General features: G+C 36.0%; 1 protein-coding gene and 1 pseudogene across 26 annotated transcripts in view; one reads left to right on the plus strand and one right to left on the minus strand.

Annotated features, from left to right (window-relative positions):
* Eif4g3 (eukaryotic translation initiation factor 4 gamma 3) overlaps positions 1-23,502 on the plus strand; it is a 294,828-nt gene that overhangs the window by 83,051 nt on the left and 188,275 nt on the right. For 3 of the 26 annotated variants that reach the window (XM_058571093.1, XM_058571091.1, XM_058571092.1), the window contains exon 3: positions 6,811-6,970. The exons of the other annotated variants lie outside the window; for them this stretch is intronic. The gene's annotated coding sequence lies outside the window, so the exon portion shown is untranslated. The remainder of the gene's footprint in view (positions 1-6,810; positions 6,971-23,502) is intronic. 26 annotated transcript variants of the gene reach the window in all.
* On the minus strand, positions 18,722-19,866 carry LOC124075337 (methylosome subunit pICln-like; annotated as a pseudogene).

Consider the following 23,502-nt stretch of genomic DNA (forward strand, 5'->3'; position numbering starts at 1 on the left):
CTATCACTAAGCCACAACCCCAGCCCGATACACTCACTTTTTTTCACTCCACAACTTTTGATATTTATCCACTTGGTGCTTTTGTTAATGATTTGTCCCTTTAGGTTGATGGGTAATATTTTATTATGTGAAGATGCTACAACTTTATTTGTTAACTTTTGAAGGACATTTGGGTTATTACCTGTTTGGGGCTATTACAAATAAATTTGTTGTGAACATATGCGAGCAAATATTTGTGTGGACATATACTTTATTTTTCTTTTTTTTAAATTTTTTTTATTAGTTACACATGGCAATACAATGATCTTGACATATCATACATTTTAATCAAATGGGGTATAATTTCTCCATTTTTCTGAGTGTACAGGTTGCAGAATCACATTGGTTTTACAGTCACGTATATACATACAGCAATACAAATGTCTATTTTATTCTGCTGCCCTTCCTATTCCCTCTCCCCCCCCGCCCCTCCCATCACTTCTCTCTACCCAGTGTAATGTGACACACTTCCTCCCCCCCCCACATCATCATACATGTATGACTCAAAATGGGATAGGGAGGAAGAGCATGAGAAGAAGATTACCATTAAATAGGGAAGAGAGGTGGGAGGATCTTTTTTTTAAAAAAAATATTTTCTTTTGGGCTAGGGATGTGACTCAAGAGGTAGTGCGCTCACCTGGCATTGCGCGGGGCACTGGGTTTGATCCTCAGCACCACACTAAAATAAATAAATAAAGAAATAAATAAAGAAATAAATAAAGATGTTGTGTCCACTGAAAACTAAAAAATAAATATTAAAAAATTCTCTCTCTCTCTCTCTCTAAAAACATTTCTTTTTGTTGTTGTTTATAGACCTTTTATTTTTTTAAAAAAATTTATCTATATGCGGTGGTGAGAATTGAACCTAGTGCCTCATACATGCCACTTGCTACTGCTGAGCCCCAGCCCCAGCCCCAGCCCAGTTTTGAGGATCTTGCTAAATTGCCAGGGCTGCCTTCAGATTTGGTGATCCTTATGCATCAGCACTCCAAGTTATTGGGATTGCAGGTGTGTCCCACCATGCCTGCTTAAATTTAGTTTTGCAGTTAGTTTTTCAGTTGGACTTTGGCTGTTTATAGTGACTATCATATATGCAATAAAAAGTAAGTCTCTTTTTTCACTTTTGCAGTGTCGAACACGTTAGATAAGAAAATACGTGCCTGGGTGCTTTGAATTCCTTTGTGTCCCTTGTCTCAGCCTCAGAATTATGTATTGGTCATTATTCCTCTAGTGTCTAGGTTTTTTAGCATTATTGCTGTGTCATACAATGAAGGCTAACCCTCAACTCACCTTTTATTGCCTTGGCATATGGCACCCATGAGTCACGTTCATGGAGCTGGTTAAATTCCTTGAAAAGGAAGTCTTCAAAAAGTACATAAAGATTTAGATTTTTTTTTAATGTCTGTTATTCTGTTATTTAGACTTCAAGTCTGATATCAGTCATCTTCGATAGCTTTTCTGCTGATAATCAGAGAAGCATCAAAAGTTTAACTTGAGCATTTGGAACTCCTTTCATGATACACGCCTGGTTATTTTCTATTTATTTTATTTTAACTTAGTATATACAAATTTGTCCTTGAGATATTTATCAGGGATGAGAAGGAATCTTATTTCATTATATGTGAGTTATAATGTGAAGAAAAAAGAATCAAGGAAATATTTTTAAAAGTCTAGTAAAATCAGCATCCATAATGGTATAGAAGAATTGGAAAAATTGGAGAGGCATAAGCTAATTTGAAATATAGTAACTGTTAATTTTTTTATTTTCATCCTTTTGTATTGTGAACTATGTAATTTTGCCATGTTGTATAATTTTTCTTAATGTATTTTATTTAGTGATTTAGATTTTGACCATTATTATTAATATAATTGTGGAGATAAACTTAATGAAATAATGATTTTTACATAGGGATTGGAAGTCTGTATTCTGGGAGATTGGAAGGGTTGCAATATTAACTCATTATGAAAAATATCCTTGTAAATTATTTAAATTATTCTTTAATAAACAAATTAGTCTTTAATATTGTAAAATTTCTTGATGCTTAAGCCAGTTTATATTTTACATAAAAAGTTTTGGTTCTGTCATCCTGTAGGTATATGTAACCTGTTTAGAGAATCATGCTTTTAGGTCTTTTTCCAAGTCACAGGTGAGCATTAAGTAGACGGATATATGTTGTCAGTGGAGATCCCTCCATGGAGACATAATTTAGCCTGAGTCTATCAGTACTCCTTAGTGGTGGTAGTCCAGGCAGATGTAAATTCATGTTACCATCCTATCACCAGTACAATTCCTGTTTTTTTTCTCTTTTTTTTTCACTGTTAAATATAGCAATTGAGTTGATGTTTAGTTTATTTATACTTAAAAAAAAAAGGCTTTCTTAAGCTGTACATATTTTAAGTATATAGTTAAGAAACCCATGGAAATCATCAGTTAAGAAAATCTTTATAGGGCTAGGGTTGTGGCTCAGTGGTAGAGCACTTGCCTGGCATGTATGAGGCACTGTTTTCAATCCTCAGCATCACATATAAACAAATAAATAAAATAAAGATCTATCAACAATTAAAAAATTAAAAAAAAATCTTTATACTCCTTACTTTTCACCCTTTCTCATATTGCTCTGTTGTTTGTCTTTTTTGACTGAGTAATATTTTAAAGGTTTTTTTGGTAAATTGAATCATACAATATGGACCTCTCACCCAGCGTAATTATTCTGAGATTTATCTGTGTTTTGTGTTATCAATAGTCTATTTTTTGGGAAAATATAAAATAATCCTTAAAGTTGTAATTGCATTTACCATATACTATTTCCCTTATCTAATAATAGCGTTTTGTTTTCATTAAGCATAGTTTAAATCATAATGATAAAACAGGTTGGTAGTTTTTCCTTTTTAATATAATGTGAAGTAACAAATTATTTTCTAACCTATTACACACAATTTGTAATCATAATTTGAACAGATTAAGGAGTTTTTTTTAAGGAGGTATAGCATAATTTACATCACTGATAAGTTGACAAAGAGTATTTGGCTTAAATACTCTTTATTTTCGATGTTAAATAACGTATATATGCATACACACACATGTGCACCCCTCCCCAATAGAAACTCATACATGTATGTGTTTGTAGTTTTCCCCCCTCTTATTTAGGATTATTTCCATAGGTTATAATTTCCATTAGAATATTTCCATAAGCAAAACCCAGGGCCTTATACATGAAATTATACATATTTTTAAGTGCTTCATATTTCTGACATTGTATATTTATGGTGACTTATTTGCTGAAAACATTATAGAAATGTATTCTTTACTATATCAGCTTCAGATCTTCCCACTTGGAAACATAATTGATAATTTGAAAGGTCAAAAATGATACTGTACAGTTCATAATAGAGGCAATTACTGCGGGCTGGGGCTGTAGCTCAGTGGTAGAGCGCTTGCCTAGCATGTGTGAGGCACTGGGTTCGATCCTCAGCACCACATAAAAGTAAATAAAGGCATTCTGTCCATTTACAACTACAAAAAAATTTTTTTAAAAGGGAAATTATTAAGTAAGTGACTGCAGAAGAATGTTTAACATTGTAAAACAATGATGTCATATTTTGTTTATAAAGTTATCAGTGGTTTATTTAAGTACCTATTTGTCAGTTCTGTAAAAAATATAGGAATTATTATTTTTTTAAATATTTATTTTTTAGTTGTATACAATACCTTTATTTTGCTTATTTATTTTTATGTGGTGTTGAGGATCGAACCCAGGGCCTTGCGCATGCCAGGCGAGCGCTGTACCACTGAGCTACCACCCCAGCCCAATAGGAATTCTTCAGGGGGGGCTGGGGATGTGGCTCAAGTGGTAGCGCTCGCCTGGCATGCGTGCGGCCCGGTTTCGATCCTCAGCACCACATACAAACAAAGATGTTGTGTCCGCCGAAAACTAAAAAATAAATATTAAAAAAAAAAAAAAAAGGAATTCTTCAGAAACTTTTCCTTTAACTTAAAAAATTCTTTTTTCCTTTTAATATCTTTGAATTACTGTGTAAGGAAATGTAATGAAATTTTCTTCCTTTTTGTTATAAAAAAGATTTTGTTGCAAGATAATTATATGTATATAAATTGTTATTATTGGCATTGTTTTCCAAGAGCATTTGAGTGATACTTAACAATATTTAGGAATCCAAAAATTTTTAAAATATTTTTTTAGTTTGTAGATGAACACAATACCTTTATTTTATTTGTTTATTTATTTGTGGTGCTGTGTTTCTATAGTGCTAGGGATAGAACCCAGGGCCTCTTACATACTAGGCAAGTACTTTTCCATTGATCCCAGCCCCAGCCCTTTTAAAATTTTATTTTGAGACAGGCTTGTTGTCTAGGTTAGTCTCAAACTTGTGATGCTCCTGTCTCAGCTTCCCACCTTGGTGGGTTATAGGTGTGTGCCAACACAAGTGGCTATTATTTTCTTCAGGCACTTACAATAATGATTCAGTTCATTATTTGTCACTAGTTATTTATGAATTCTTGTGACTTTATTGAATGTCAGTTTACCTTTGATATTCTAATACCGCCCTCTCTTCAGTTTCTGAGATGTTTGAATTTTTGTTGACATTTCTGAAAATTAGTAAAAAGTTACTAATGTTTGTTTTTATTTTATGTTTGGCTCTTAACAGTAGTAGGAAATATAATTCTTTTTGTTTAAGAGACAACCTTTATATAGGAGAAGGGATATGGGGGTAGAAGGACAGTAGAATGAATCGACATTATTACCCTATGTGCATGTATGTATACACAGCCGGTGTGTTTCTACATTATGTACAATCAGAAGAATGAAAGCTTATATGAACATTTATGTGTGATGTGTCAAAATGCATTCTATTAGACAGGCAGTGTAATTCCAGCAGCTCAGGAGGCTGAGGCAGGCGGTTTGGGAGTTCAAAGCCAGTCTCAGCAAAAGTGAGTCTCTAAGCAACTTACTGAGACGCTGTCTCAAAATAAAATACGAAATAGGGCTGGGGATGTGGTTCAGTGGTCAAGTGCCCCTGAGTTCAATCCCTGGTATCAAAACAAAACAAAACAAAACAAACAAACAAAAAAACCCCACCAAAACCCCCAAAACAAACAAAACCAAAAGAGCATTCTACTGTCATGTATAACTAATTATCACTAATTTAAAAAAATTTCAAAAAAGTCCACCTTTAAATATTGATGGTTAAGTCACATGTAGTGGTGCATGCCTGTAGTCCCAGTGGCTCATGAGGCTAAGGCAGGAGGATCTCCAAGTTGAAAGCTAGCCTCAGCAATTTAGTGAGTCCCCAAGCATCTTAGTGAGACTCTTGTCTCGAAATAAAAAATAAAAGGTGCTGAGTATGTAAATCAATTGAACCCTGGGTTCAGGTTCAATCCCCAATACCAAAAAAAAAAAAAAAAGTTAAAGAACGTAGTTATATCACATTGAAGTGTTAGAAGAATGAAGTAGGTAGGTATATATATGTATGACTTGGACTGATCTCTGATATGTTCATAAATGATTGTCATGGAGTAAGTATTGTATCACTGTATTTATTTATGAAATAATTATTTGTAAATATAAAAAAGATTTGAAAGAATATATATCATTTCACAGGGCGGGGGGTAAAGGGTGTTAGATCAGGAACACTATACCACTGAGCTACATCTGTTGTCCTTTTAATTTTTTATTTTGAGACAAAGCCTTAGTAAGTTGCTGAAGGTGGCCTAGGATTTATGATTTTTCCATTTCAGTCCTGAGTTAACTAGGATTACAGGTATGTATCAGGGTCCCCAGTAAATCAAACTATTTTTCTTGTTTATATTAACTGTAGCTACATCCCTAGTTTTCCCCCTTTTTAAAAAGTATTTTTAGTCATAGATGGACACAATACCTTCATTTTATTTATTTATCTATTTATTTTTGTGTGGTTCTCAGTGCTCTACCACTGAGCCACGATCCCAGCCCCCCTCCCAACCCCTTTTTATTTTTTATTTTGAAATAGGGTCTTGCTAAGTTGCCTAAATTGGTCTTGCTCCTTCGACCCTCCTGCCTCAGACTTGACTCTGGAGTGGGAGTTGCTGGCATGTGCCAGTTTACCTGCTTTCAGACTATTAACGGTATTATCCCATTAGGAATAGAATGAAGTGGAATTACTACTTTGACTCCCCCTTTTAATAATAACAAATATATTTACATATTATTTTAGCAATTAAAAATCAAAAGTAAGCTTTAAAGTTATTTTTCCTCCTCACCTTTAGTGCTAGTGATCTGATATGTGGATCAGTAGTAATTCTGTCCTGATTAAATCAGTAGATTTACAGTGGCCTTAAAATATTCCCTAAGGCCCCAAATAATATTACATTAGCAGTAATAAATTGTGACCTTCAATTTTTCCATTGTGTACCTGTATTATTGTTATCAAACTTCCATTATGATAGTCACATCTAAGCCTTGTATTAAATTCATTTTGGATTGAATTTTACAAAAGTTTGTAATGTATCCAAGATTATATTTACATCATTTCCTTATTTTTTTTCCTTTTTATTTCTTTAGAAAATTAAAAATAAATAAATAAATAAATAAATAAAATAAATCTCATTCTTACCCTCTTCAGGTAAACCTCTCACTCAGCACTTTTAAATATTTTTATGGATTTCAGATGCTGTTGCTTGCTGCTATTTGTTTTTTTCTTTGGGTCTAATTAACAAGATTTTTTACTAAGAAAAATCTTTATTCTAGCATGCCTTTCTTTCTTACTCTATAACAGGTTTGCCTATCTGTTGTGGTAATCTGAAAAGTATTTGAAGTTACTTTTCTATGTCCTTGTAAATGTACAGCAACCAAAAAAGTCTTTGGCCTCATGGAGTCTGGTGTTAAATCTTTAGCCAAAACATTGGAGATGTGGCAAAGTTATTAAAGATATTGAGGTAAATAATTCAGTAAAATGTTATTGGATGATATATATATATTTGCAGGATTTTGTGTCAGATTAAAAAGAGAAGACAATAGTAAAAACTATGATTGTTGAAGTCTTTTAAGAGTTCTCAATTTACCAGGCAAGATGGTGGTGCATGTGGGAAAGTAAGGAGGTGACATTAATGACTATATAAATTGCAACCAATATGTATAAATAAATAGTAAATAACATTTATTGGTAGAGTTCCCATGAATTCTCATTAGGCAGAAGTACTTGGAAGAGGCTTGGATATGACTCAGTGTAGTGAAGAGTATGTTCCTAGAATGTGCAAAGCCCTAGGGTGTGATCCCAAGCACAGTCCCCCCCCCCCCCCCCAACAAAAAAAGAAGAACTTTTCTTATTGAGGAACAGATTCACCTATCTGTTGTGGTAATCTGAAAAGTATTTGAGTTGGTTTTTTTTTTTTGAATAGTATTTATAACTGTTCTTCCATGTTTCTTCTTTCTTTTTTTTTCTTTGGGTGCCAGGGATTGAACTCAGGGGTCACTTGACTACAGAGTCACATCCCCAGCCCTTTTTTGTATTTTATTTAGAGACAGGGCCTCATTGAGTTGTTTAGCACCTTGCTTTTGCTGAGGCTGGCTTTGAATACCCAATCCTCCTGCCTCAGCGTCCCGAGCTGCTGGGATTATAGGCTTGTGAACTTTTTAACTGTTTTATTTTTGGGGGATTGAACCTAAGGCCTTGCAAATTCTAGGTAAACCCTCTATCACAGAGCTGCACTTTCAGCTCCTTGAAGTAACTTTGGGAAATCATTCAACTGCAATTCCGTTGTACAGCGTTCATTAAAATTTCTGAATTTTGAATTTTGTTTCTGTTCATCTTTTATGCTGATTAATGACATTTATGAAAGTTGGGATTCCTTGTTAATATTTAATATAGATTTGCTCCTTAAATGTTAAGTCAGGTATCTAATTAAAATGTTATTTGGTATGTATGTATTTGATTTTTTTTCTCCTTCAAAAGAAGGATTAACTTTGAAGATAAAAAGGGAATATGCTAGGACTGGGGTTGTGGCTCAGTGTAGAGTGCTTGCCTAGCATGAAACAAAGATATTATGTCCAACTACATCTAAAAAATGAATATTAAAAAAAAGGGAATATGCTATTGTGAAATGTCAATTATTAATGGGTTTTGCATTTTTCAGATGAAAACAGTAGAAATAATAATCAAGTTCCTTTTGGAGAATTTGGGAAACATTTTTTTTACATTATGGAATATTACATTCATACTCATTTAATAAATTATTACATGTATCATTGTTATAAACAAAACTGATAATGGATTAGTTTAAGCCAAAATTGGTTAAAGGATATTGGACTAATTTCGTGACAAAGTTGTAATATTTTAGGAAAAAAGTAATGAAGACCATTTTTACCTCGAGGCATACATTTATTATTGTTATGAAGTTGGTGGCATAAACAGATCATTTTTAGTTGTAACCTTTGATAGACACAGGCATATTTACTGCTTTACAGAATTCCCTTTTATTTTTCCATGCACATCTGTTCACCAGTGATGCCTGGACAAGTGATTGTGAATGTCAGCAGTTCTGTTCATAGTACATTTTAACTGTTGTTCCATGGTGGTTTATTTGCCCTACATCCTGTATTGATATTTAGTTGGTAGTTTAGTAGAAAGGTATTCAATTTCTTTAGCTGTTACAAACCCCAAAGATCCTTTGGGTTTTCTGTCATTTTTTTTTAGATTTATAAATCAGCAGTTTAATTTTTTGCTTTGCTCAATAAACATTTGTTTAGTAACTTTAAAAAATTCAGACAAATTAATTAAAAACATTTGTCAAGTATCTCAAACTTGTTCAAAGGAAGAGACTTTGAAAGACCAAAGAGGTTTTTTTTTTTTGTTTTTTTTTTTTTTGAGTTGATAAGAGATATTTAAAGTGTGGGTGTTCAAATATGTACAACAAATCCTGGCAATATGTACAACTGTAATGCACCAATAAAAACTCTGTGTAAAATAAAAAGGTATTTATGGAAAAGAAAAGGAAAGAGGCTTAATATTGAAATGTTTGACTAAAGGTACCTAGATTCTGATGGCTGTTTTGTGTATGGGTGTGCTTTCTGGAAGAAAAGTCATTACAGTCTATCTGAAATTGATCATGCATTTTATTAGGACTGCTAATTATTTTTTAGAGCAAGCTTAGGCGGTGAATGTCTTTCTTGCAGTTCTTCTCCATGTGGAGCAACAGTGTGAAACACAGTCAGGAGACATGGTGTTGAGAAATTTATCTCAGGGAAAGAGAGATTTGCCTAGAGTTTTGAAGGATGAATAGAGATTTGCAGGTCAAAAAGATTCATATGTTTGTGAAGTTTGATAAATACTGGAAAACTTAGAATATAGCAAAATATTGGTTGTTGAATTTTGAAGCCCACCATGATGTTACAAACAGGAATTAAATAACAGCTTCAAATTGGAATGTTGGTAGTGCCTAGAAGTCGTACCTAACTGCAATACAGCAAATGTGGATGCAGAAAAGTATACGCACTAAGAGCTTTATTGACATTCCATAAACCTTAAATATATTTTTCCATAAAATTTGATGTTCATATTGCTGAATTTATGTGACCATGAAAATCTTCAGATTACATTTAGTGTACAGTATATTGTATAACTATTTTGATGTCCATTTAAAATAATTATACAATGAAAATAACTTTATTTAACAGGATTAAATTCCCCAGGGATTTCAAAGTTTTGCTATTACCCTAGCGATGGCACTGCAGGTTGATTTTTTTTTTTTGTTTTTGTACTGGGGATTGAATCTGAGATACTTTGAGCTACCTCTCCAGCCTCCCCTGTTGACCTTTTTGAGACAGAATCTTGCATCGTTTTCTGTGCTGGCTTTGAACTTGTGATCCTCCTGCCTTAGCCTCCTGAGTCGCAGTGTCCCACTGTCTTTTTGTACTGTCACTTGTAGCAATAATACAGCTAGCAGTATGTATGTTCAGTAGTCTGCCTTCTGCTATTTTGGGTTAACTCAGTGAACTAAAGCATGCAGACACAACATGCTAGGATTGCTCCTGAAAACCTGTCACTGTTATGTTAATGTCAGAGTTAAACTTTAGTAGTCAGCATTATCTGGTATACTATGTGAAACTATGTACATATTGCTGGGACCTCACACAAAACAGATGTCAAAGAGGCCTATGGATTTGCACTTTAAACCTGTTCCCAGGTGGTGGTGATGCCTCTGGTCTCAGAACCCATCTTTTGAACCACTGCTTTAGGATTAACAGAGACTTTACTGTCTCCTATACAATCTGCATTAATGAAAACCAGAGGAGGAATTATTTCAATCCAAAACTGTCCTTTAGTTATATGCTTAATATTAGAATTTTAAATCAATAGTTTAAATATTTGTAAAAAGATTGAATACAATAGCTACCATTTTTGAAAAAAATTATGGATGGATACATACCTTTTTTTAATTTATTTTTATTTGGTGCTGAGAATCAAACCCAGTGCCTCACACATGCTAGGCAAGTGCTCCACCAGTGAGCCACAACTCCAGCCCCAAATAGCTACCACTTTTTGACTTTTTATGGAGCAGGCATTGCAAATCATGCTTTAACGTGTTAAATAAATTTGCATGATAGTCTTTTAGTTTTCTCTTTTACAGAAGAAACTAAGTTCAAATACTTTGCTTATATACTTTCTTTGTTCAGGAGCCAAAATTCAAACCCAGTTCTCTTGACTCTTAAGACTGATTTTCTTAGGTGTGTTCCTTATTTTAAGTTTTTGTTTGGAAAATGATGATCTGTGACTCAGTCTCAGATTGGGGACATACATCACATGTCTTATGTGAGTTGGACTATTAAATATATTGTGGTTTTGATAACTGAATTTATGCTTTCTTATATTTGAATACTAGGCTCAGAGTTCTAATACCATGGAGTGAAAAAGAATTCACTTACTTTGAATAAGTCACTTAACTGGTTTATTGTGACTGAATGAAGAGCAGTGGAAAAATAAGTAAACCCTATGTTTTAAAGAAATTAAGAAGAAAGATGGGAAATGACTAGTACCATTGCAGCTATTAAATATATACCAACAATCTTCCAACTCTGTGACAATGGAATTTTGAACGTGTAAAAGAGAATGTGCTCTGTTAAAAAGCCATCACCCATCACAAAGCTCTCAAATGTTCCTCTTGTATCTACAGGGACAATGGATAGCCTATGAAATAGTCCTTTAAAAAGTAGCAGATTAATTTCTTCTGGTCATATAAAATATTACTGTTTGTTATGGGTAATTTTACTGAGTGGTTTGGGCTTAGTTAGGGTTGATAATCCTTACTACTCTCCAGTTTTTTCTTTAAAGTAGTTATCCTTAATTGATCAAGATTTTGTTATTGAACTGGGAATGATCATTAGAATTTTAATTCAGTTCTCTAGGCTACGATTGACAATGAAAGAAATAAAATCTGGTTGCTATCTTGGCCTCTTTTCTGTACTATAAGGCAGGTCTGGCTACCTGAGGTATTCCTGAGTTGATAAGCTTAGTAAGTTTTATACCCACATAGTGATATCATAGTGAAATTTTCTTGAGTTAATAACTGTATAATACTTATATGTCTGAGTGGCCACTTGTTTGCAAGTACTGTAATAAGTACTTATTATGTCTTATTCTCGTCCTTAAGGACTGGAAGGAGACATACAGTGAGACTCAGTGCTGCTTGCTTTGTGTGGCTTTGGGAGGAGCGCCAGAGGATTATAGTACCAGCCTGTCTTCCTCAGCTCCATCTTTGGCTTAAGAAGGATTTTATAAGCTAATCTGGAAATCTAATCACCAAGTTCCAAATAGTAGTTTGTTCACTATAAAATTAATATGTGCTTGTTAGAAACCAAGAGAAAAGTATGACAGAAAAAACTGGTTTGTGATCTTGCTAACGAAAGGTTCATGCCACCTTTTTTACATGTTCTTTTCAGTAGTTTTGCTGTAAAAGCTATCAGAGTACTAAAAATTCTCACCCTGTTTGCTTGACTTAAATTTATGCTATAAGTAACTTCTTATTGTAAAAAATGTTTTTTCCTAAATATATATTTTCGGGATGTAGTTATTTGTTTTCCCAATGGGTTATGTGTTTTTACTATTAAAATGTAAGATTCAAATGGTTGACTCATAGCTTTAAATTTTTGTCTGATTGAATAAAATTAAGTAACAAAAATAATTCCAAAAAATGTAATCTAATGAAAGTCAACCTTTAGGGCTGGGGATGTGGCTCAAGTGGTAGCGCGCTCGCCTGTCATGCGTGCGGCCCGGGTTCGATCCTCAGCACCACATACAAACAAAGATGTTGTGTCTGCCAATAACTAACTAACTAAATAAATATTAAAAAAAAAAAAAGAAAGTCAACCTTTATCTTACTTTTTAGAGAAATACCTATTCTTTAGATTGAATTCTTCCATGTTTCACATTTTTGTAGACATATAAATTGCACACACATAGCCTAACAAAATTTATACTTAAAATACTGGTTATATGTTGCATTTTATCTTAATGCATCATATTCATTTGTTTATTTTTTAAAATTTTTAATTTGTAGATAGACACAATATCTTTATTTTATTTGTTTATTTATGTAGTGCTGAGGATTGAACCCAGTGCCTCCTGCATGCAGAGGCAAGCACTGAACCACTGAGCTACAACCCCAGCCCTGAACACATCATATTTATATTGTTCTATGTCAGTGTACAATTGTACATCATTTTAGCGGACCTTGAGTGTGTCATTAAATTCAGGACTACATCATTCTATGATTTTTGGTTATATTGGGAAGAAAGCCACTTTCAGGGTAGAAATGTTTTTAAGCAACTGTTCCTTTTATATTATGATTTATATAACTAGTCATGTTGGTGGATATTTGAGTTATTTCTATCTTCTTGCTTTTATACACAATGCTGTGATGAACGTGCTTGCTATAGATCTTTATTATCTAGATAATTTCTTTCTGATTATCTTTAAATAGCTTTAGCATTTGCCCATCTGTTTAATGAAAATGTTCAGAATGGTTTCAATAAAAGCATACAATATAAAAGATTTCTGATGTAAAGAAACAAGTCCCCATCTATTCTTTTTTTTTTTTTTTTTTTTTTTAAGAATGATTCTTTTTTAAGTAGTTGATGGAACCTTATTTTATTTATTTATATATGGTGCTGAGATTTGAAGCCAAGGCCTCTCATATGCCAGGCATGTCCTCTACCACTGAACCACACCCCCAGCCCCTCCTGGTCTGGTGTTTACACCCATCCACTTTCAAACATTTTTGTTTTTATTTCCTCTTCTGTTAACTCTGTTTCTCTAAGCAGTAGGAGATTTCTCCTATTTTTTAAAATTTTTATTTATCATTATCCATTGGCTTTTACTTTCACAGATGATATTTTAGTTTTTTTCTTTTTTCTTTCTAATAATCCTCTATTTGCCCATGTCCTTCCAACACAGTCAGGTTACTTTTGTTGCTCCTTAACAACTAATTAAGTGAACTTTTGGAACATGGAGTTTGGGTAATTGATGAAAAATCACATTCTAAAGTGAATTAGAAAAGAGTAGTTGTTTTGTTTCTAAATTCTGTTTCCTCCTTAACTCTTGCCTTTTCGCTGTTTACTCCTCCCCCACCCTCCGTCATGTTTTGGGTTTTTTTTTGGTAAAAGAGAATTTATATTGAAGAAAAATGATAATCTCCATGCATTTTTTCCCTTGGGGTCCTCCAGAACACCCACGCAGCCTCTAGATGAAGCTGACTAAGCATGAGGAACACTATTTCTCTATTTAATCTAAATGTAGAGTTTTAAGTATGATATCAATTTTGTCTCTTGGGATTTTCTCCTTTGTACTGGGTGAACCTGAATGAGTACAGAAAATTTGGTTGTAAAGAACATGAGTGTACCTTTTAGAAATTTTGCTCATTTCCTTAAAGAATCTTTATCAGAGGATATTTCTTTACACAGTAAGTCCTTTAGTCACTAGCATATATGTGTGTGTGTGTATGTGTGTGTGTGTGTGTATATATATATAATATATGCTTGGATATATGTGTGTATATGTACACACTTATATAATTTTTATAATTTTTTTTGGTGGTTCTAGGAATTAAACCTGAGGACTTGTGCACACTCTTCTACTGAGCTATATTCCTAGCCCCTTTTGTTATATTTTTACTTAATTTTTTTTTTTTTATGAAATGGGTCCATGATCAGCTCTTACATGTGCTGTACTTTTTGTTTGTTTGTTTGTTTGCAGTATTGGTGAGTGAACCTAAAAGTGCTCTACCCCTGAGCCACATCCCTGGTCCTGCTAATTGGTTTTTGTGGGCATATCAACAACAAAACAGATTTGAGGAATTAGAGAGCTTGTTAACTTCAAGTGATAAAACTTATTTACATCCCTGTCCTCCCACCTGATTGAACTCAGGTGAACTTTATTAATAAGCTACATCCACAGCCCTTTCTATTTTTTGAAACAGGATCTAGCTAAGTTGCAGAGGTTGTCTTTGAACTTGGAGATCCTTCTGCCTAAGCTTCCCAAGTTTCTAACATGTACCACCACACCAAGCCACCTATTTATTCTTTTTTTTTTTTTTTTGAGAGAGAGAGAAGAGAGAATTTTTTTTTAATATTTATTTTTCAGTTTTCGGCGGACACAACATTTTCATTTTTATTTTATGTGGTGCTGAGGATCGAACCCAGTGCCCCGTACATGCCAGGCGAGTGCGTTATTGCTTGAGCCATTTCCCCAGCCCCCACCTATTTATTCTTAATTAACACATTCATATTCCAGAAATAATTATTGATCTTGTATACATACAGTATAAATTCATGTACTTGTACTCCATGCTTATCAATGCACATTATATTTAAATATAATTTTGCTCATGTTTCATTGTGGGTAGAAATATTTATTGGTAAATTACACCATATTTTCTCCTGTTGTAATGTATTTGCAGGTAGAAATCATAAGTCCTCTCTGACATTCTTTTTTTTAAAATTTTTCTTTATTTTTTACATGGTTCAAACCCAGTGCCTAATGTGTGAGGCAAGTGCTTTACAACTGAGCTGCAGCGCCAGCCCTTTGATGTTCTTGATTAAAGTCATTACTGTTTTTGAAATTGGTCTTTTTAAATTTAACCACTAATGAAAACCATCTTCTTACTACAGAGTTTGCTTCTCCAATTCTAGCCTCTGTGTACAGCTCTCTCCTATCTTTGCTAAGATATAATTAAAATATCTGCCAGAGTACAGTGGTACACACCTGTAACCCCAGTGACTCTGGAGGCTGAGGCAGGAGGATGGCAAGTTTGATGCCAGCCTCAGCAACTTAGTGATATCCCATCATTAAATAAAAATAATAAAAAGAACTGGGGGTGTAGTTCAGTGGTTAAGTGCTCTTGTGTTCAATCTCCATTAATGTACAGAACAAAAATATACATTTTACTCATTTAAATAAGTGTATAATTAAGTAGATTTTAGTATATTCATAGTTGTATAGACATCAACAGCACAGCTATTTTTAGGACATTTTCATTATCCCCAAAAGAAACGTTACCTTCCTTGGTCCATCACAGTTCCACCCACAGTGGGCACCCAGTTGGTCTGCTTTGTTTGTTTTCTTCAAATGGCTTTCTTTCTTTTCTTTTTTCTTTTTTTTTTTTTTAATATTTATGTTTTAGTTATAGGTGGACACAGTGTCTTTATTTTACTTTATGTGGTGCTGAGGATCGAACCCAGGGTCTCACATGTGCTAGGCAAGCACTCTACCACTGAACCACAACCCCACCCCATCAAATGGCTTTCTTACAAGCAGTATGTGATTTTCCACAGCCTGTCTACAGTCTCTTGAACCAGTCTTTTTTTTTTTTTTTTTTCACTTTATTCTCTCCTCAGCCATTACTTTTCAGGATTCTGTCCTTAATTCTTGGTCGGAACTGAACTGTTATAGTTCTCAAGTTGTATCTCAGATGCCACCAAACTTTTCCAGATTCTCAGACTTACTTCCTTCTGGCTTGTTGCTGTACTTTAAATATACATCCTATATGATTTATCACATAGTTTTATTTTTTTTATTCACCTGTGATTTCCTTTCTATTGAGAGCTCCTCAAGGAAAAAGACATTATCTTTGTTACTCTAGGGCTTAATATAGTGCCTAATAGAGCATTGGTGCACACTAAATATTGACTGATGCAGGGCATGTGGACTGAGGAGTCACGCTGAGTGAACAGTGTTCCTCCTAGCTTTTATTCTGTACTGATATCAGCAGAGTTATTAGCTTAAAAACATTTCTTTTGGTCTTCTCTATGATATGAAGTCTGTGTTGATATTGGAACTGCTGAAATTTGGTTGATGATCTTTTTTTTCTTGGTACTGGGGATTGAACTCGGACACTCAACCACTGAGCCACATCCCTGCCCTATTTTGTATTTTTATTTAGAGACAGGATGTCACTGAGTTTCTTAGTGCCTCGCTTTTGCTGAGCCTGGCTTTGAACTCATGATCCTCCTGTCTTCCCTGCCTCTGGAGCCCCTGGGATTACAGGCATGCACCACTGCGCCCAGCTGTGCTGATAATCTTTTAGTCATCTCTTATCTTTTGGAATTGTGAGGTTTTGATTTAATTTTACTTTCAAACATTACTGATTTATTCTCTGTCAGTCTTTGAGAAAAAAACCCTTTGAAGAAGCACATGAGCACAACCCTGGAGTAAGCAGTTACTATAGACTAAATGGATTTCAGTACTGGTGTTTGCCTTTTCTCTCTCATTTATAATTTTCAAACTTTTTCATGTTTTCATTTGTTAGTCATGGCACTTAGATCAGGTGCTATCTAGAACTTTGATAATGAACCTACCTCTAGATTGCTTTCTCTTGCCTTGACCCCTTAAGCTTAAATTCATAGATTGAATGGGCTACTTTTTGTTTCCATTTGGATATCTAATTAGCATTTAAACCTCTACTCTTGAGTACTGGCCTCTTAAATCTCTTCTGCCTTCTACCGTCTCTGTCTTCCATCTAGAAAACTGATATTTCAAGCCATGCTCTTAAAAACCGTCCCTGATTTTCATTAAGCTGTCACTCTCAAACGTACTACATAATTTGTTTTTTCTGTTATGCTTTTCCTCAGCTAGAATGCCAACTCTACAAAGACAGGGATGTGCCTTTAATTCCCTGTTGTATCCTATGAACCTCGAGCAATGCCTGGCATAAAGTTGGTTCTCAGTAAATAAAGGCCAAGTGTTAGCCGTCAGTCCTTATTGCTTTTTGTTTTACCCCGCCAATGAATCGGTAGCAACTACGCTTGGCTTTACCTCCAAATTAAAATCCTTGTAATCCAAATTAGTGCACTTTTTTCTTTTTTTTTTCGTTGTTGGTAGACCTTTTTTTTTTTTTTTTAATATATGTGGTGCTGAGAATCGAACCCGGTGCCTTACATATGCTAGGCAACTGCGCTGCTGCTGAGCACTTATTTTCATCCTCTTTATTACTACTGTTTGAAGCCACCATAAGTTATGGCTAAAGTTATCTCTGTGGCTTTTTAACTCACGTCTCTGCTTCCATTCTTAGATTGTTCAGTTAACCAACATAATCCTTGGAAAATATCAGATCTAGTCATGCTACTGCTTAAAGTTTTCATTTGATTCTTATTCGGGGGGGGGGGGGGAGAATTCCAAAGTCCTTGCTTTGTCTATGAAGTCCTTAAATCATCTGCCATCTCTTTTCAGCCTCCTGAAGTACTGACTTCCCTTTCACTGCAATAACTTGAGTCAAGTGGATTTCCATCCCTTGACCTTATTAAGACCTCAGGGATAGTCTAGCTTTGTAGCTTATTGGTAGATTATTTGCTTAGCATATTTGAGGCCCTGGGTTCCACACCAGGGCCTCAAAACCAAAAACTTCAGAGTCTTTTACTTGCCACTCCCCCCCCCCCAAATGGTGTATTAATTTTTTATTGCCATCTAATAAATCTCTATAAACTTTTTTTTATAGAAAATGTAGATTTATTTGTTATGCTATTACAAAGACAAAACAATTATCATTAGAAGTACTTGGAGGACTTTCATTTCTGTTCACTGTTCTGTTACAGAAAACTAACCTAAGAGGGTGGAAATTAAATGATATAACCTAAGAGGCTATACAGGGTAGACTGGTAAAATAGGGCAGAAGGAGCAGAAGGTAGCTAGAAACACTCTTGTCAGTGGCAGGATCTGTAGCTAGGATATTTCCCAAGAGGCTACTACAGAGGCCTGAATTAATTAATTTGGCCCCCAAATCAGTAAAAAAAAATCAGACTCTGTGGAGAATAACAAAGGCTGATCGCTCTGAGATATTTGCCTTTTCTTCCCACTCTCCAAGCTCCTGAGCATGTGTATCACAGGTCTGCTACTGTACAGATGATTCATACAGCAAAGGCAGGAATTATAGACTTACTCATAGGGTACTTAACACAAAGTTTTGGGGTAAATGATAAGATACAAGTACCCCCTTGGATGAATTAATTCACCTTTAATAAAGTTTGTAGTTCCTTCTGCTGGTGACAACTTGCTGTCTCAGTATAGTCTGTCTTGAGAAAGAACTGGTTTAAATGTTGAGTTTTGGAGAAGGAAAGACTTTTATCAACCCCACTCCAAAGTGGAAGAGGCACCAAGTTCTCTCCTAGTTATAAGCAGAACTTTTAAGCAACATAAATTATTTTCAGTGATCAACATCTGCATCCTCAAACTCTGTCCAGCAACTGTTGGTGTGGTGTCTACCTCCATGCCATCTGAATCTTCCGTGCGGACCCCAGCCATGTTACACTGGCTGCTCACAGTCTGGCTGGGCACAATCAGGAGCCACTTGTCAAAAGAAACTAACTTTATTTTTAGAACCACACACGCCAAACAAAACAGCCTCTCAGGAAAAACCCTCAGAGCCTCAACTGCCACCACCGGCTTTCCACAAGCCTCTCTCTCCCACCCAAGCTTCTCTCCACCTCCCACAATCCTCCTGCTCTTGAGGCCGATTGGCTGGGTCACGTGGGCGGAGCCAAAAAAGTCCCCCAATGAGCAGCTCCGTGGTCTGAAAGGGCAGGGAAACAGCCCAATGAGCATCACCGCATAGGAGCCAATCAGCTAGATGTTGCTGGGGCCTCTGTGAGCCAATCATCAGCCAGCAGCTGGAAGTTTGCTGGGGCCCCTTTGGCTGTGGCTCTCAACACTCACAGACTGAGAAAGCATTCCTTCTAGTCTCTCCAGTGTGGCTTGCCCTTCTGCTGTTAAATGGGATAATCCTTCTTCATAGGTATAAAATGTAGGAATGTCCCCGTGCCCTTGTTCATGTGCTTCCACATCATATTCTTCTCCATCATAATCATCAGAGTCTTCGTCCTCAGGATCTGGATGCAAAGCCTACCATTCACAAATTGCAGTGAACCTCACCTCCAATGCTGATTTATCACTAGGCACAAATCAAAATTCAGCAATAGGTTCAACATCATCATCACTATCTTCCTCCTCTTCATCCTCAAGAGATTCTTTTGATTCTTCTCCAAATTTGGCATTCACCATAACATACAAATGCTCTCGAGGATAGGCATTTAGGTCCCTGGACACCGCATGTAAACTAATGGTGGGATATTCCAGTGAGAATCCTAATCCAGAACCATCTAACCAAGACAGGCAGCTCTCTGCAATGTAAAGAGTGCCAGTACCAAGGCCCTTTCCTTTCCGTTCAGCACAGCCTCTGTATCTGGCTGCTGTTGCCGAAGCCTCTCATCCTGCCCCAGCGGCGGGAAACTCTTTAGGAAGCTCATCGTACCTGGGAGCATGGAAACAGATTCTCAGAAAGCTAAGACACAGCAATACTTGCTCGCTGCAGCACGCCCAGGAAGCGGTGGCACGCACCCCCAAATCTCCATAAACTTAACCGTTTAAAACATTATTATTTCTGTGGGTCTGGGCACTGCTTAGCAGAATTTTCTCTTCAGAATCTCATTAGGCTGAAATGAAGATTTGGCAAGGGCTATGATCTTATTTTAGGCTTTGGTTCACTTTCGTAGTCACTAAGGTTGATTGAAGAATTTATTTCTTTGTGGTTGTAGTACTTAGCTCCCCTACTGCCTTGCTGGCTCTTGGGTAGAAGTTGCTCTCAGCTTCTAGAGGCTGCCCTCGTATCTTTAGAGTGTGGACCTTTTACAGTACAGCATTCTGCCTAGTCTTAGAGGTCTAGAGGAGAACGTTGTCTGTGATGACCCAGTCTGTCTTTGGAGAGTTCATCTGATAAATTCAGGCCCACCCAGGATAATATCTCTTAATTACTTCAAAGAGAAATGATTAGTTTCCTAGGCACCAGAGTGATATCCCATCATCATCTTCACTCTTCAGGGAAATTATTCTGGGTGTGTTACTTAGGGAACATTGAGAGCCATCTTAGAATTCAGTTTATAGCAGTTCATTGTCTCATCCCCAAGGATTCACGTATCGTGTACTCTTTGTTACCTTTTTTATAGCTTCCCAGTTTTGGAGGGCAGGTGTTTTTTCTTACTTTTACTTTTGTTAATGAGTAAGGCAGTTACATTAACAAATGAAAAAACAGCTAATGTATTTCTGGTTTCTATTGGCTAGTTACGAAATATGAAAAGAAAAGTAGCCCTTATGATTGAATCTGGTGCCGAGTCCATAACAGAACTTGCATGGCATCTGTTTGCTTGAATATTCATTTATTATTTGAATAATAATAAATTATTCCCATGAATTTTTCTTTTTTTTTTTTTAAAAAAAGATAAAAAAATACTTGACTATCTGGAATTTCATGAAATTGAACCTAATAAGCATAGCTAAGAGTAGGAAAAGGAGGAAGGCATTTTCTTTCTTTTCTGGCAGATGACTTCAGAATAGTGATGATAATGTTCAAGAGAACTCGAAAAAATGTAATAATACTAAATTAAATGTCCTTTTAGCTACTGTAGTGTTCCTTGTAGTTGAGTAAACAGATTTTCTTTATTTTTTGGTATTTATAGACTTTGAGAAATAAATTATCTAAAGGAGGAATTAGGAAGTTATGAAAATCTAATGAGAGTGAAAACCCATTCTACTGCTTGATCAGCATGATATGTTGAGTTTCAGACACTGGGTGCTGCAGGAATCAAATGTGGCCTGGAAGTACATGGGCAAGGCGCCTTGACTTCTACCAGGAGGGTGGACGGTCCTCCTGTTTCTATTCCTAGCACAGCGGTTCCCCTTGCTTATGACAGCAGCAGCTCGGGGTTACAATATTCGGGATTGGCTAATTTTAAAGTTGGGGGAGCGAAGGACTATAGTTAAAATGGCTACACTTAAGGCTAAATATCATATTCTGAAAATGGACCACTGAACTTTCTCTTTCTCACAGTTGAAATTAGCCAAGTAAAAACTTTGGGATCTTTCCAGTCTTCCCCAAATGAATTTGGTCATTTCCTTGTGGGTGTTGCAGCTGTTGGGATGTTTTTAGATGACCTCACTAAATAAACTTCACTTTGAGGAAAAAAAAATAAGCAATGACTTCTCAGACATAAATCATGTGCTTTTTACTTTTACATGAGCCATTTATTGGTAAGAAAAAAATCATTTTACTTGATAGGATCCTGGAGTTTATCATTTTAGTAAAGATTTAATTACTGTTTTTCTCAAGTACTTTTTTTTGGGGGGGGGGGCGGTACTTAGGGCTTGAACCCAGGGATGCTTAACCACTGAAACATATTTTGAGAAAGGGTTTCGCTAAGTTGCATAGGGCTTTGCTAAATTGCTGAGGCTGGTATTGAATTTGTGATCTTCCTGCCTCAGCCTCCCTAGCTGCTGGGATTACAGCTGTGCCCCACTGCTCGTGGCTTAAGTACTATTTTTTTTTTTGTTAGATATATAATGAATAGGTAATAAAACACTGTGACAGGTACGGTGGTACATGACTGTAATTCCTGCAACTCACAACACTGGAGGTTGAGGCAAGAGGATGGCAAGTTCAAGATCAGCCTCAGTAAAATAATTAGTACCTAAACAATTTAGAGTGGGGCTGGGGTTGTGGCTCAGTGGTAGAGCACTTGCCTAGAATGCGTGAGGCACTGGGTTCGATTCTCAGCACCACATACAAATAAATAAAATAAAAGTCCATTAACAACTAAAAAAATGTTAAAACAAACAAACAATTTAGAGATACCCTGTCTCAAAATAAAAATTTCAAAAAGGTCTGGGGATGTAGGTCAGTGGTAAAGCACCCCTGGGTTCAATCCCTGCCGGGTGTCTGTTCTCGTGACTAAAACGCTCAGGGGTCACTCCAGATAAACTGGGCAAACTGGGCTGCATGAAATAACCACAAAAGAGACACAAATACCTTTTTGTTTGGGGTTGCTGTGACCTTAAGGGTCCTCTGACCTTAAGAGTCCCCAGAAAGAGAGCAAGAGCACGTGCTGACCCCTTTTATTGAGAAGTTATTTAAATGAGGCAAGGGGTCAGGTTTCAGGGGGCTGAGTCTATCTTCATGATGTCCACTGTCAGCAGGTTGACTGACACCTGGGTAGGACACACACAAGGCACTTCCATGGAAGATTCTTTCCTAAACAGGGCAGGGGGCTATATTACAAAGCAACAGGTGAGCATAGCTTTATCCATGGGGCTGTAGCAAGACACACCCATGTACAAGACACCAACCCTCAAACCCAAGAAGGGTGGGGAAAGCTCTGCCACATCTCTGCGACTGAGTGCCTCAGCACCCATCTGGGGAGTGTGACCCAAGTCAGGTGCAAGGTTGGTCTCCCACAAATCCCCACTACCAAATAATGTAAAATACAAATTGAAACATTGGTTTGTGTGTAATAACAATAGTTTGTGTTCAATCAGTTCATATTTGGGGCTGGGGATGTGGCTCAAGCGGTAGCGCGCTCGCCTGGCATGCGTGCGGCCCGGGTTCGATCCTCAGCACCACGTACAAACAAAGATGTTGTGTCAGCCGAGAACTAAAAAATAAATATTAAAAAAAAAAAAAATTCTCTCTCTCTCTCTCTCTCTCTCTCTCTCTCTCTCCCCCCACTCTCTCTTTAAAAAAAAAAAAAAAAAAAATCAGTTCATATTTGTATATAATTCAGTCATAAGTCTATACATGGATATTTGTAGGAAATTTATATTTGGCTGGACATGGTGTTGCCTGCCTGTAATTCCAGTGACTTGGGAGGCTCAGGAAGGAGGTTTGCAAATAGGAGGCCAGCCTCAACAATTTTAGTGAGGCCCTAAAGAATTTAGCCAGCCCCTGTCTCAAGATAAAATATAAAATGGGCTGGTAATATGGCTTAGTGCACTGTTAAGCATCCCCAGGTTCAATTTCCCAGTATCAAGGAAAAATATGCAAAAAAATCCATTGTATTTTTTTTTTTTTTTTTGGAAAATTTGGAAGATCGTGTCCCTATTTAGCTGGAATTACTGTATGGCAGCATTGTATTGCAGCCGAGGATCACACTGCTCACTAGG

Source organism: Marmota monax, unplaced genomic scaffold (genome assembly GCF_021218885.2).
Source record: "Marmota monax isolate L192 unplaced genomic scaffold, Marmota_monax_Labrador192_F-V1.1 WCK01_AAM20220418_F8-fsc00008, whole genome shotgun sequence".
NCBI lineage: Eukaryota > Metazoa > Chordata > Mammalia > Rodentia > Sciuridae > Marmota > Marmota monax.